The following is a 14348-nucleotide window of genomic DNA, read 5'->3' on the forward strand; positions in this document are numbered from 1 at the left end:
TGTCTCACCCCAGGGCTGGCACCGTAACTCGGATGATGCCTGGCTGGCACTTGCTTGTCTGCTGCCCGCTTGCCCTGGCCAGGTGCCTCCCGGGCTTGCCCAGCCCTGCCCTGTGGTGTGCGAGGCAGGTGTTACCCCTCAGGGTGCCCATAATCGCCCGCTGAGGCATCTTATCGGGTTTACAGCATCTTATTGGGGGGCTGCAGCTTGTCCAAGACTGCCTGCTGGCCCTGAACCCTTCCTGGCACCAGGGCAGAGGGCTCTGGCGCTGGCACCCTGCCGCGGGCACAGCAGCCCCGCTTCGGTAACGGCAGAGGTTTTACTGCCTGCACAGCATGGGGAGGCAGCCGGTTTCTCTTCCTCCTTGCTCCCGGTGGCCTGGCATGCGCCATGGCACTGCAAAGGCACCCATGTCTCCGGTGCCAGGCTGGCGGGATGAGTTTCCTATGGCTGGCACGGCTTCTCTGCTTTCTTCTCCACCCCATGAAAGCCATGACCCCACGGGGCATCCTGGGTGGGCATGGCTCCAAAACTCCCCCTTTTTCACCTCAAAACAAGGCTGTGCTAGGGAAGTGGGGTGCCCCCTCCTCGGGCAGGGGGGCTCCCGGGCACCTCCCCGGCGGGGATGCGTCGGCTGGCCGCGGCTATCGATCGGGGTTAATGATCACAAGGGCTTTACAGCTCCGGCGAGGGCTGATTGGCTTCGGTGCCATCAGGCCAGAAGACCTCACTGGCAGTGGGCAACCGCCCACGGCATACGGGGACTTATAGGGGCCGGGTGAAGCCGGCGGCACCCTTTTGCCCAGGATGCCGGGGTCTGGCGCGCTGGCTGGCGCGGTGCTTGGCACCCTCCTGGCGCTGGTAGGTGCCTGGGGGTTGGCACGGCTGAGCCTGAGGAGTGCCAGGAGCTGAGACGCAGTGGCCCCTGGTGGCAAAGCCATGGTGGTGCCGGCGGGGTGAGGCTTGGAGGGGTTGGGGGCGGCAGAGCCGGGGGACGCTGGAGCGGTGCCCATCGGGTGCCGTTTGGAGGGGCTGGGTGTCGTGCCCCACGGGATGGGGCGCTGCCCACTGATCCCTCCCCAGCTGCCGCAGGCCGCGCCGATGTTGACTCCCAAGCACCAAGCTGGTTACTGTGCCTTCTATGGTGAATGCGGTCGCAACCCAGAGGTGAACATCTTGCTGGTGCCCTCCAACGTTCCCTGCCTCTCCAACACGCCAGCGCGAGTGGCCATGGGTGCGCTGCTGGCGCTGCTCCGCACCGTCTGCCCCGAGCTGGTGCAGGAGAACACGATGACATGCATTTGCTGCTCCTTGGCACAACTGGGTGCCCTCTAGCTCAGCGTGGCACTCTCTGGCACCATCCTCTCCTGCTGCCCGGTGTGTGCCAGGAATTTCGCCAACCTTTACTGCAACAACATCTGCAGCCCCAACCAGAGCCTCTTCACCAACATCACTTGCATCGTCAACTGCACCATGGTGCTGGGGAAGCCCCAGCTCGCTGTCGTGGAGTACCAATGTTTTTACCAGCAGGATTTCGCCGACACCTTTTACCTCCTGCCGGGGCATCCGGCTACTGGCGGTTATGCCATTGATACCATGTGCGGGCATTACGGTGCCCGGCTCTGCACCACCCAGCGCTGGTTGGATTTCCAAGGGGATAAACACAACGGCTTGGTGCCGCTGCAGATCGACTTCCAGCTGGTGCCCAAGGGCACGCAGCCCGGCAATGCCATCGTGCCGCTGGCTGGGCAGGCCTGGCACTGTGACCAGGCTCTCAGCACTCAGGAGCAACCCTGCTCTTGCCAGGACTGTGCTGAATCCTGCCTGCTGGTGACCGCCCCCCCTGGCCTGCTGCCCCCCTTTCGCCTGGGCAATGCCGATGGCGCCTTGGTCCTCTGCGGGCTGCTCTTCGGCCTCCTCGCCCTCATCTTCATCATTGCCTTGCTGTGCCGGCACTGGCGGTCCAAGAAGAATGCCACACCCCAGCCAGCACGTGCCACTGGCTGCTCGGCACGCCTGGGTGATGCCAGCCACCGTGTCCTGGCATGGGCTTTCTGCCAGTGAGGCATGCTGGTGGCCGGGCACCCCGTGGCAGTGCTGGTCGTGGTGGCAGTGCTGGCTGGCAGTTTATCGGCTGGTTTGGTTACCCTACATCTCGCCACCAATCCAGTGGAGCTGTGGTCGGCGCTGGGCAGCTGTGCCCAGCAAGAAAAAGCCTTTTACGACCAACACTTTGGTCCTTTCCTCCACACCAACCAGGTGATCATGACAGCACCGGGCTGGCCCAGCTCTGACTATGAATCGGTGGTGTTTGGTGCCAAGAACTTCAGCAGTGTGCTGTCGGAGGAGGTGCTGCAGGCACTGCTGGAGCTGCAGGAGCGGCTGGCGGCTGCCATGGCATGGGCACCAGTGTCGGGCAGGGAGGTGACACTGAGTGATGTCTGCTACGCCCCCTTCAACCCCACGGACCCCGGGCTGGGGGACTGCTGCGTCAACAGCATCACCCAGTACTTCCAGAACAACAGCACCTGCCTGGCCACCACGGCCACCCAGACCGAGGGCAAGGAGATGGGCACTGTCGACTGGCACGACCATCTCATCTACTGCATCAAGTGGGTGCCGCTTCCCGGGGATGGGGGGGCATGGGGTCGGGGGGATGGGTATAGGGTGCTGGGTGTGGGGTGGTGCCATGGGGTGGTGGGCTGTGGGGTCAGGGTGATACCCGCAGGGTGATGAGTTTTGCACGGTGCCCATGGGGTGCTGAACTTTGGGGCTGGCGTGCTATCTATGGGGTGCCCAGCATGGCACGGTGCCTGCAGGGTGCTGCAGTAGGGTCAGGGTGGGTGCAGCCCCTGCTCATCTGGTGCCGTGTCCCCACCAGTTCCCTGCTCTCCTTCAAGGACATCACAACGCTGGAGCTGAGCTGCATGGCTGAGTACAGCGGCCCCATCTTCCCCTACATCACCTTCAGTGGCTACCCCGGTAAGCGCCAGGCAGCGCCAGGATGGGTGGGCACGGCGGATGGGATGTCACCTGGGGGATGTCACCTGCTGTCCACGCAGGCTCGGAGTACACGGAGGCGGAGGCGCTGATCATCACCTACTCCCTCAACAACTTCCCCCGTGACGATCCCCGCCATGAGTGGGTGCTGAGCTGGGAGCGCCGCTTCCTTGAGGTGGTGGGTGACTTCCAGCACACCTACAGCTCCAACCTCTCCGTCACCTTCATGTCTGAGGTGAAGCACCCACCAGCTGGGTGGGGGGGGCACCCTAGGGTGCCCAGCACCCCCTCACCCATCTCCTTTCTGGCAGCACTCGCTGGAGGATGAGATCAACCGCACCACGAGGGAGGACATCCCCATCTTCGCCATCAGCTACCTCGTGGTCTTTGCCTACATTTCCCTGGCGCTGGGCGAGTACACGGCCTGGCGCCACGTCCTGGTACGTGCTGGGAGGGTTGGGGTGATGCCAGCACCTTAGGGTGCCCCACCGGGTGCTGAGTGGGTGACCTCCCCCCCCATTGCAGGTGGAGTCGAAGGTGACGTTGGCGCTGGGGGGCATTGTCGTGGTGCTGGGTGCTGTCTTCTCCTCCATGGGGTTCCTGGCACTGCTGGGATTGCCTTCATCCCTCATCATCCTCGAGGTTGTGCCCTTCCTTGTCCTCACTGTGGGTGCAGACATCTTCATCTTTGTACCAGGTCGGTGGGCACGGGGGGGGCATGGGGGACACCTGTTGGCATGGGGTCCCCGTGGGGCAGGTGGGCACTGGGATGTCTTTGGGGACAGGGGTCCCTATGGGGCACCGGGACACCTTGGGGACATGGGAGTCCCCATGGGGCAGGTGGGCACCCTTGGGTGGGGGCATCCCCATGGGGTGCAGGGGTATGGGGCACCCATGGGTGCAGGGGTCCCCATGGGGCACAGTGGTCCCCGCTGTGCACATGGCATGCCCCAGGTTGGGTGGTGGGTGCCTGTGTGGGGTCCCCGGGGTGGGGGGCACCCATGGTGGGCACCCCCTCCTCACCACCCCGGCCAGCAGCAGTCGCAGCAGGAGCTGGGCGAGACGCGGGAGCAGCACATTGGGTGGGTGCTGGCGCAGGTGGCGCCGAGCATGCTGCTTTGCAGCCTCTCCGAGGTCATCTGCTTCCTCCTGGGTGAGCGGGGACACGCAGGGTGCAGGGGGGCACAGGGACACAAGGGACATGGGGGCACGGGGGGGGCACAGGGACATGGGGGTACAGGGACACAAGGGACACAGGAGGCACAGGGACATGGGGGCATGGGGACACGGGGGACATAGGGGCACAGGGACACAGGGGGCACGGGGGGGCACAGGGACATGGGGGTACAGGGACACAAGGGACACGGGAGGCACAAGGACATGGGGGCATGGGGACACGGGGGACATAGGGGCACAGGGACACAGGGGGCATGAGGGGCACGGGGGGGCACAGGGACATGGGGGGCACAAGGTGCACAGGGTGTGCACAGGGACATGGGGGGCACAGGTGGGGACACGGGGGGCACAGGGACACGGGGGGCACAGAGGCATGGCACACGCAGTAGGCACGGTGACCTGCAGGCATCATGCACCCAGTGGATGTAGGTGCACGGGGGAATACAGTGCGGAGGCGCTGCTGCCGGGTGCCCACTGACACCAGGTGCCTGCAGGCGCCCTCTCCTCCATGCCTGCCGTCCGCACCTTTGCCCTCACGGCCGCCTTGGCCATCGCCTTTGACTTCCTCCTCTAGATGTCGGGGTTTGTCGTCCTGTTGGCACTCAATGCCTGGCAGCAGGAGGTACGGCTCCCGGGGTGGGCACAGGGTGCCCATGCATGAGAGGGTGGACATAGGGTGGGCACTGGGGGACCCTGGGTGGGAGGGTGCCCAGGTGGTCCCATGATGGGCATGGGGTGCCCAAGGTGGGCATGGGGTTCCCGTGTGTATGAGGGTCCCCAGGGTGGGCATGGGGTGCCCAGGGTGGGTATGGTGTGCCCATGGGTATAAAGGTGCCCAGGTTGGGCGTGGGGTGCCTGTGGGTATGAGGGTCCCCAGGGTGAGCACAGGGTGGGCATAGGGGTGCCCATGGGGTGTTTCTGTGCCTGAGGTACCTGGGGTGCCCATGGGGTGCCCATGGGCAGGAGAGTGCCCAGGGTGGGCATGGGGTGCCCAAAGCCCTTAGGGTGCCCCAGATGGGTATGGGGTGCCTGTGTGCCCAAGGGTGTTTGGGGTTGGGATGGGGTTGCCCATGGACACTGGGGTGGGCAGGGGGCACCCCCCCATGCCAGGACCCGTGCCAGCCTGGCGCTGCCCATAGGCCGCCCACTTTGACCTCTGCTGCTGCTGCGGGATGGGCAAGGGGGGTCCTGCAGGGCCAGGTGCCCGTCTGCTGCGCCCGCTGCTGCACCGCTACTGCACTCCGCTGCTGCTGCACCATCTGGCACGCCCTGTCGTAGTGAGGGGGCTGGGGGGGCCTTGGGGTGTAGAGATATCTGGGGGTCAGGGGGAATGTGGGGTGTAGGGGGAGGTCTGGGGTATCCTGGGGGGGTGGAGGGGGCCTGGGGGGGAGCAAGGGAGTGTGGGGGGGTCCTTGAGGGGCTGGGGGGGCCATGGGGGTGTCAAGGTTCCTGGGGGTCAGAGGGGGATGTGGGGTGTGTGGGGGTGTCTGGGGGGGCCTGGAAGGTGGGGGGATATGGGGGGCTTGGGGGGATAGGACATGGGGGGCTTGTGAGCCTCTGAAGGGGTCCAGGAGGTTTGGGGGGACATAGAGGTGTTGCGAGGGGATTTAGGGGAGCTCAGGGGTCTCTGGGGGTTCCCAGGGTCCCCTCACGGGAGGTGCCGCTGGCAGGTGCTGCTCTTCCTCTTCCTGGCCTGCACCGGGCTCTACCTGATGCTGCAGGTGCCGGTGGGGCTGGACCAGGAGCTCGTCATGCCCAAGGTGGGGGCTGGCGCCGGGGGCACCCCCACCCCAGGCTGCGGGGGGTGATGGGGCACCTGGGGACAGCAGAGGTACAGGGGTGGTATGGCTCCTATAGGGATGCCTGGGGAGAGTATGGCCTCATATGGGCACAGCATGGGGATGCACAGAGGTGGTACGGCCCCATGCAGGGACGCGTGGGGACAGTATGGCCCCGTATAGGGCCAGCACAGGGATGGTGTGGCCCCTTATGGGGGCAGCGTAGCCCCATATGGGGCTATATGTGCACAGCACGGGCCCGTACAGGGCTGGCATGGCCTCGTATTGGAATGCATAAGGATGTACAGGGATGGTATGGCCCCAAACAGGGACGCATGGGACAGTATAGCCCTGTATAAGGCCACCACAGGGATGGCATGATCCCTTATGGGCACAGCACGGGGATGGCATGGCCCCGTATGGGGATGCAAGGGATAGTACAGCCCCTTTGGGGCCAGCATAGCCCTGTATAGGGCCAGCGTGGGGATGGTGTGGCCCCATATGGGAACAGCGCGGCCACCATGGAGCCAATGGCCCCATACGGGAACGCATGGGAGCGATGCACTGGGTGGGGGGGTGGCATGGCCCTATACCAGGATGCATGGGGATGGTGAGACCCCATCTGGGGACCACCAGGACCCTAAGGGTGCCGTGGGTGGGTGCCTGCACCCTGGCTGACGGGGGGGTGGATGCCCCCCAGGACTCCTACATGCTGCAGTACTTTGCTGCCCTGAACCGGTACCTGGCGGTGGGGGTGCCCACCTACTTCATCACCCCTGGCGGCTACAACTTCTCCTCCCCAGTCGGCACCAACGGCATCTGCTCCAGTGCCAGCTGCGCTGCCAACTCCCTCACCAACACCATCCAATACGCCATGCGCTTCCCCAATGTGTGTGGGGGGGGGGGGGGGGGGGGGTGCTGCCAGCCTCTTGCCAGCCCTGCCTCTGCCCAGGTCCTACCTCGCCATCCCCGCCACCTCCTGGGTGGATGATTTCCTGGACTGGCTCAACCCCACCAGCCGCTGCTGCCGTGTTCACCGGTTAGGCAACCTCACCAGGGAGTTCTGTCCTTCCACCTGCAGTGAGTGGGCAACGGGGCGCTAGGGGACACCATGGTGGCCGTTGGGGGCACATGAGGTCTACACCATGGTGGCTGTTGGGTGTACATTGGGTGCCTGTCATGGTGCTCTTTGGGTGTACATTGGGTGCCCACCATGGTGGCCATTGGGTGTCTGTGATGGTGTCCATTGGATGCCCACCATGGGTCCCATTGGGATCCCATTGAGTGCTATTGGGTGCCTATTGTATTCCCAATAGGTGCCCATTGGATGCTTGCCATGGTGCCAATTGGTTGCCCATTGGATGCCCACCATGGTCCCCATTGAATGTCATTGGCTGTGCACTGGGTGCCTACTGGGGTGCCATGGGGTCCACTGGTTGCGTGCCATGGTGTCCATTGGGTGCCTGTTGTGGTGTCCCTTGGGGGTCTACTGGGTGCCTGCCGTGGTGCCAGTTGGGTGCCCCCGGGATGCTGAGCACAGCTGTGCCCGCAGGTGACCCCACCTGCCTGGGTGGACAGTGCCTGAACGTCATGCGGTGCCCGATGGTGGAGGAGTTCAAGTGGTTCCTGCCCTGGTTCCTCCACAACCGCCCCACCCTGCAGTGCACCAAGGGGTAGGTGCCACCCGGGGGGGGCACCCGGGGGGAGGGGAACCAGCAATGGAGGGCAACATAAGTACACAGAGGGCACGCACACGCACGTGGGCACACACGTACACATGGACATCGGTGCGGGGACATGGGCACCCACCGGGTGCCCCCCTCCCCACAGCGGTCTGGGAGCCTACGACACAGCGGTCAGCATGGACGCCAACGGCACCATCCTGGGTGAGTGTAGGGTGGGTGGCACAGGGTGGGGGGGGCACCCTAGGGTGCCTGACTGACCCCACTCCACCCCACCCATCTCTGGCAGCATCCCGCTTCATGGCGTACCAGCGCCCGCTGCACACCTCGGCAGGAGTACACGGTGGCGCTGCAGGCTGCCTGTGCCCTGGCCGAGGAGATCACCACCACCCTGCACCGGGTGCCTGGCACCCACCCTGACTTCCAAGTCTTCCCCTACACGTAAGCGCCTGCCATGGGTCAGGGTGCTTGGCTGTGGGAGGATGGGGTGACCGGGGAGGGGTGCCCAGCCAAGGGTGCTGTGGGTGCTCTGGTGCCTGGTTAGGGGTCAGAAGTGGGTGCTGGGTCAGGGTGCCTAGCCAGGGTCAGTGTGGGCACCCCAGTGCCTTGCTGGGGGTTAACACGGGTGCCCAGTTCGGGGCTGGGGTCGGTGTGGGTGCCAGGTCAGGGTGCCCAGCCAGGGTCGGCACGGGTGCCCGGTGCTCGTGTCAGGGTGCCAGTGCAGTGGTGATGCTCCCTGGGCAGGGTGACCTACGTCTAGTATGAGCAGTACCTGACGGTGGTGGCCGAGGGCGTCATCATGCTGGCACTGTGTCTGGTGTCCACCTTTGTCGTCTCCTTCCTGCTGCTGGGCATGGACCTGTGCTCCAGCGCCGCCACCCTCCTCACCATCGCCATGATCCTGGTGGACACTGTGGGCGCCATGGCCCTCTGGGGTGTCCCCTACAATGCTGTGGCCCTCATCAACCTTCTTGTGGTGCAGGGCACATGGGGTGGCTTGGGGGTACAGGAGGTGGCAGAAGGACACAGGATGCACAGGGTCACATGGGGACAGAGCAGCCTGGGGCATGCAGGGTAGTACAGGGGGCTGGGACATGTAGGATGGGGCACGTGGGGTGGCACGTGCATGGGGACAAGCAGGTTGGCACGGGGGCTTGCAAATAGGCACAGGGACATGGGGCAGGCAGGATGCACAAACACAGGGTGGGCACCCTGCCATGCCAGCCTGGAGGAGCACTCACGGGTGCCCCTGGGTGACAGCCCATCCCCGCAGGCCGTGGGCATCTCGGTGGAGTTCGTGTCCCACATCACCTGCGCCTTCGCCCACAGCACCAAGCCCAGCCGGATGGAACGAGCCGCTGAGGCCACCGTCAACATGGGCAGCAAGGTGGGCATGGGACGGGGGGGTGATGGCTGCATGGACCCCCTCCCCGGGGACAGGAGAGACAGGGTGACCTGGCTGTCACTGACCCCATCCTGGGCGCAGGTGGTGGCCGGGGTGGCCATGACCAACCTGCCTGGCATCGTGGTGCTGGCCTTCGCCAAGGCCCAGCTCATCCAGATCTTCTTCTTCCACCTCAACCTCATCATCACCCTGGTGGGGCTGGCCCATGGCATCATCTTCCTCCCCGTCCTCCTCAGCTACGTGGGTAAGACCCCCCCTGGGGACAGTGCCCTGTCCCCGATGTCCCCCTGGGAGGATGGTGACATCCTGGCACTGTCCCCATTGTCCACACAGGACCCAGCCCGTGGATGCCGGTGAGGGACACAGCAGGGGACATGGAGGGGGACATGGTGACCAGCATGGAGCAGGGTGCAGGGCTGGCCCTCAGCAACCCCCGCTTCAAGGACAAGGACAAGGCCACAGTCCCCGGGCAGGGCTGAGCCCCGCTGCCCCCTCACCACCCCTCCCCGCTACTGCTTTTTCTACTGCTGTTGTATTTAAACTGTTTTTTCTCAGATTCGGGACTGGGTTTAACTGGGATGGGCAAGGGGTGCTGGGGCACCTTATATAGAAACTGCATCTTGGCTCTGAAGCATCATGGGGTCTGTGCAGGGATGGGGACAGGATGTGTGGGGCACGCGGGCACCACAGGGATGGGGACATATGGGGTGCAAGGGGAGAGTGGGGACAATGCACTGGGTGCTGTGGGGACAGAGCTCTGTGGGGCACATGGGCATCACAGGGACAGGGCCGTGTGGGGCACAGAGGCATCGTGGGGACAGGGACTTGTGAGGCACATGGGCATCACTGGGCTGGGGCACACAGGGATGGGGCCACATGAGGTACAAGGGCACACATATCCCTGTCCCCACCATGCCCTATGGCCTGTCCCCACAGTGCCCTCATGCCCCACGTGGCCTTGACCCTCTGTGCCCCATCCCTGCCATGACCATGAGCCCCACACATCCCTGTCCCCATGACGCCCATGTGCCTGCCCCACATGATTCTACCACCATGATATCCACATGCCCCATGTCCCTGTCCCCATGATGCCCCATCCCTACAGCTGCCCTCATGTGTCCCTGTCCCTGCATGCCCCATCCCTGCCATGCCTGTGCCCCACACATCCCTGCCTCCACAATACCCATGTGCCCCACATGTCCCTGTCCCCACAACACCCTATAGCCCATCCCCATGTTGCCCTCGTGCCCCATATATCCCCATCCCTGCGGTGCCCATGGGTGCCTCGTGCCCCACATGGCCCTGTCCCCATGTCACGGTCCCCACTGGCCGTGGGGGGTGGGGGGTGGGTGTGGGGGGGGTGACCCACTGGTGTGCAGGGAGAGCCAGCCCTTGCGGTGGGCGATGTAGTGGGGGGGGCATGCGCCTTCTCATAGGTGACTGGCTTGTCCCCTTTGCCCACGCGCACCCGCGCCGCCCGCGTCTATGGGGACAGTGGCGTCAGAGGGGTGGGGGGACAGTGGGCGAGGCGGGGAGGGGGCAGCCCCGGGGCTTACCTTGAGGCAGGCGGGGGTGGTGTGGAGGTGCCGGGTGGCGTTGGGGACGGGGTGGATGCGGGGCACTGCCTGGTGAGGGACAGTGGGCACCCGCAGCAGCCAGGGACCCCGGGACTGGCCCTGCCTGGTCCCCAGTGCCCCCAGGGTACCCCATGCCTGGAGTGCTCCCCACCTGGTGTCCTGCGACCGGTGACCCCCATGCTATACTTGGCATCCCCTATACCCAATGTGCCCAGTGCCCCCCCCCCATACCCAGTGTCCCTCATGCCCAGTGTCCCCCATGCCCACACTCTCCCCCCCCCCATGTCCCCCCATGCCTGGAGCCCCTGGTGCTTTCCATACCTGGTGTCCCCCATACCTGGTGTCCCCTATCCCCCCCACACACCTGGTGCTCCCCATGCCCACGTTCCCCCCATGCCTGGTGCCTGCCATGCCCAGTGTCCCCCATGCCCCCCATAACTAGTGTCTCCTATATCCAGTGCCCCTGGTGTCCCCCACACCCGCTGTCCCCTGTGTCCCCTCATACCTGGGGGTCCCCATACCCAGTGTCCCCACACCCAGTGTCCCCAGAGCCCCCCATGCATGCACACACCACCACCACCCCCACCCCCCCCCAGCCCAAACCCCCTCAGTCCTGGGGCCCCTGGTGCCCCCCCATTCCCGGTGTCTCCCATGCCCTCCATACTTAGTGTCCCCCATACCCAGTGTCCCTGGTTCCCCCCCCCCCCCCCCCCCGTCCCACCATTCACCCTCACACTCACAGGGGTACTGGGGGAAACTAGGGGTACTGGGGTTAACGGGGGGGTACTCTGGGTACTGGGAGTAATGGGGGTACTGAGTGATACTGGGGAAACTGGGGGTACTAGGTTTAATGGGGGTACTGGGAGTAATGGTACTGGGGGATACTGGGGAAACGAGGTAATGAGGTTAATGGAGTGTACTGGTGAAACTGAGGGTAATAGGGGTACTGAGAGCACTGGGGGATAGTGGGGGTTACTGGGTGTAATGGGAGATACTGGGGGTTACTGGAGGTAATAGGGGCAGTAGGGGATACTGGGAGCACTGGGGGATGCTGAAGGTAATGTGGGGGTACTGGAGGTTATTGGGGGTAATGGGAGACACGGGGGGGATACTGAAGGTTACTGGGGGGGGGTACTGGCAGGCACTGGGCAGGCACCCATGGGAAACTGGGCAGGTACTGGGAGGGCACTGCAGGGGCATCCATAAAGGTACTGGGGTGGGCATCAAAGGGGGCACTGGCCTGGCACTGAGGGGGCACTGGGATAGCACTTGGATGGTACTGGCCTGGCACTGGGCACTGGGGGCACAGTGCTGGCACTGGTGGGCACTGGGGGCAGGCGGGTGCTGAGGCGCTCGGGGATGCTGTGGTCACCCCCCCCCCCCAAGGACAAGGGGGGAGGGGACACGGTGCCCTCATGCCAGGCACTGCTCTTATGCAAGGGCCTCCGTGTGAGGTGCCCAGCGAGGCTGTGTCCCCATGTGAGGCGATGCCCCTCATGCAAAGCCTCCTGCGTGCCGCCCTTGTGCACAGCCCCTGGTGCTGCCATGTCTGCCAGGCTGGGGTGGCGCATGTCGTGGGGGTTGGGGGGGGGCGGGGGGGGCACAGGGACATGGGCATGGGGACAGCAGCGGGGCCAAGAGGGTGTGGGACAGGGTGGCAATCCCCAGGTGTCCGCCATTTGCTGCCCCCTGGCCCTGCTGCGGCCCAGGGTCCCTGGGCAGGTCAAGCTCTGGCTTTGGGTGCTGGTCCCACTCCCAGTGGGCCCCATGGGTCCTGGTCCTGCTGGGGGTCCCCAGCACTGGGACATGGCTTTCCTGACTTGGCAATGGGCCACCTGTGGGGACAGATGGACGGGGGGTGGGTGGGGGGGTGGGTGTGGGAAACAAAGAGCAAACCACCCTCCGTGGGTGCCAGGGCTGGTGCTAACAGGTCTGGCTGGGGGGAGGGGCTTGCTGGGCTCCCCCACCCAGCTGTGCCCCATCAGGCAGGGACTGCTCTGGGGGCCTCTTAAACCCCTGTGGGAGCTACTGGGAAGTCCTAGGTGCTTACTAAGAGCCAGCTATTGTCTACTGGGTGCTTATTACTCCTGGGAGTGACTGGGAGCCAGCTAGGCGTGACTGGGAGCCAGCTGCTGCCTATTGGGAGCTTACTGGGGGCTGCTGGGAGTGACTGGTAGCTCTTGAGGGCTCCTGGGTGCCTGCTGGGAGCTTGTGGGTGGGTGCTGGCTGCTGCCTGTGAGAGCTGCTAGGGGAGCACAGAGCATTGCTGGGTGCCCTTGATCCCCTTGGGTGGGTTTGGGGGTGCTGCATTCCTGTCCTGCTGGGAGCAGGGGGTGCTCCTGCTTTCCCCCCAAGCTCCCCTGGGTGCCCCCCCCAGCCCTGGCTGAAGCCCCCTCCAACCCTGGGCTGGGCAGAGGCTGAGGCTGCCCTTGGTGTGAGCTCCCTGCCCTGGGGGGGGGTGTCCCAGGGTGTAGCCCCCCCCACCTTTCCCTATCTTGGTGCTGGGTGCAGGGAGTCTGAGGGCACCCAGTGAGCAGGAGTTTTATTTTCTGGGTGCTTCTGCAGAAGCAGAGCTGGGTGCTTGAATAACACGCTTTGTCTCTGCAGATTCATGGTATGCTAGTCCTGGGGCTGTGCCCCCAGTGCTGTTGGGGGGCTCAGGGGAAGGTGATGGCGGTGAGCGGGGGCTGTGGGGTGAGAGATGCTGGGATGGAGCTTCATTTCTTTTGCTATGTGCTTTTTTTCTCCTGTTGCATGTGTAGCGAGGCCCTTTGCAGCCCTGTCAGAGCAAACAGGAGTGGTTCCTGCAGCTGGGGGGGGGGGGGCAGGGGGCTGGGCTAGGGGGCTGCTGGGGACCCCCTGCCCATGTGCAGGCAGTTTGTGAAGCTGCATTGCTGGGGGGATCCTGGTAGCTGTGCTGCGGGGGGGGCTGCCTGTGGCTTGAGGGGGGCCCTTCTCCTCCAGGCAGCAGGTGATGCTTTGCAGATAGGGCTGTGCCCTGGTCAGCCCCAGTGCTGTCCTGGGGGGGAGGGGGGGCTGGCTCTGTCTTGGGGGTGTGGGGGTCCTGGATGGGCCCCCCCCCAGCCCAGTGTCTCTCAGCCTTGAAGATGTGTGTCCCTGGCTCTGCTGGAGGATGGAACGAGGGGTAAGATGGGGTGAGGTTGGTCTGTGCTGCTGGGGGACTTCCCCCCCCCCCCCCCCCCCCCCCCCCCCCCCGCCATGGGGTGCTGAGGGAAGGTGCCATGGGTTCTCCTGGTCCTGGCTGGGGGCTCTGCCATAGGGGGCCTTGCCTCCCCCTGGGGTAGGTGCTGGGGCATGCTGCTCTGGGGGTGCTTCCCCCCCCCCCCCCCCCCCCCCCCCCAGACCTGGTGCAGCTCCTGCAGCTGAGAAGCAGATGCTGGAATGGAGCTGGGCTCTACAGCATGGGAGACCCAGGTAGGGAGCCTCAGGGCCTCTTTGGGAGCGGTGTGGGGGCTTCCCTCTCGGGGTGGCTGGGTGCTGCTCCCTGGGTCCCCCCAAGCCCCTCCTGGCTGAAGCCCCCCCTCCAACCCTGGGTTGTGCTGGCTGGGCAGGGGCTGCCCTTGGTGTGAGCCCCCCTGCCTAGGGGTTTCCCAGGGGGTAGCCCCCACCTTCCCCCCCTCCCAGTGCTGGGTGCAGGGAGTCTGAGGGCACCCAGTGAGCAGGAGTTTTATTTTCTGGGTGCTTCTGCAGAAGCAGAGCTGGGTGCTTG

At 64.9% G+C, this 14348-nt stretch overlaps 1 pseudogene across 1 annotated transcript; it reads left to right on the plus strand.

Moving 5' to 3' along the window:
• The first annotated feature begins 807 nt into the window (after positions 1-807).
• LOC309601729 (NPC1-like intracellular cholesterol transporter 1) lies at positions 808-9520 on the plus strand (annotated as a pseudogene). Its single transcript has 19 exons — positions 808-861; positions 1093-2612; positions 2882-2982; positions 3063-3235; positions 3312-3440; positions 3526-3690; positions 4036-4153; positions 4671-4798; positions 5316-5453; positions 5847-5936; positions 6655-6845; positions 6907-7034; positions 7507-7627; positions 7785-7840; positions 7926-8077; positions 8381-8612; positions 8910-9023; positions 9123-9285; positions 9375-9520. The product of its transcript is annotated as an NPC1-like intracellular cholesterol transporter 1 (transcript).
• The last annotated feature ends 4828 nt before the right edge of the window (positions 9521-14348 follow it).

Source organism: Platalea leucorodia, assembly GCF_965183815.1.
Source record: "Platalea leucorodia genome assembly, chromosome: W".
Taxonomy (NCBI): Eukaryota; Metazoa; Chordata; class Aves; order Pelecaniformes; family Threskiornithidae; genus Platalea; species Platalea leucorodia.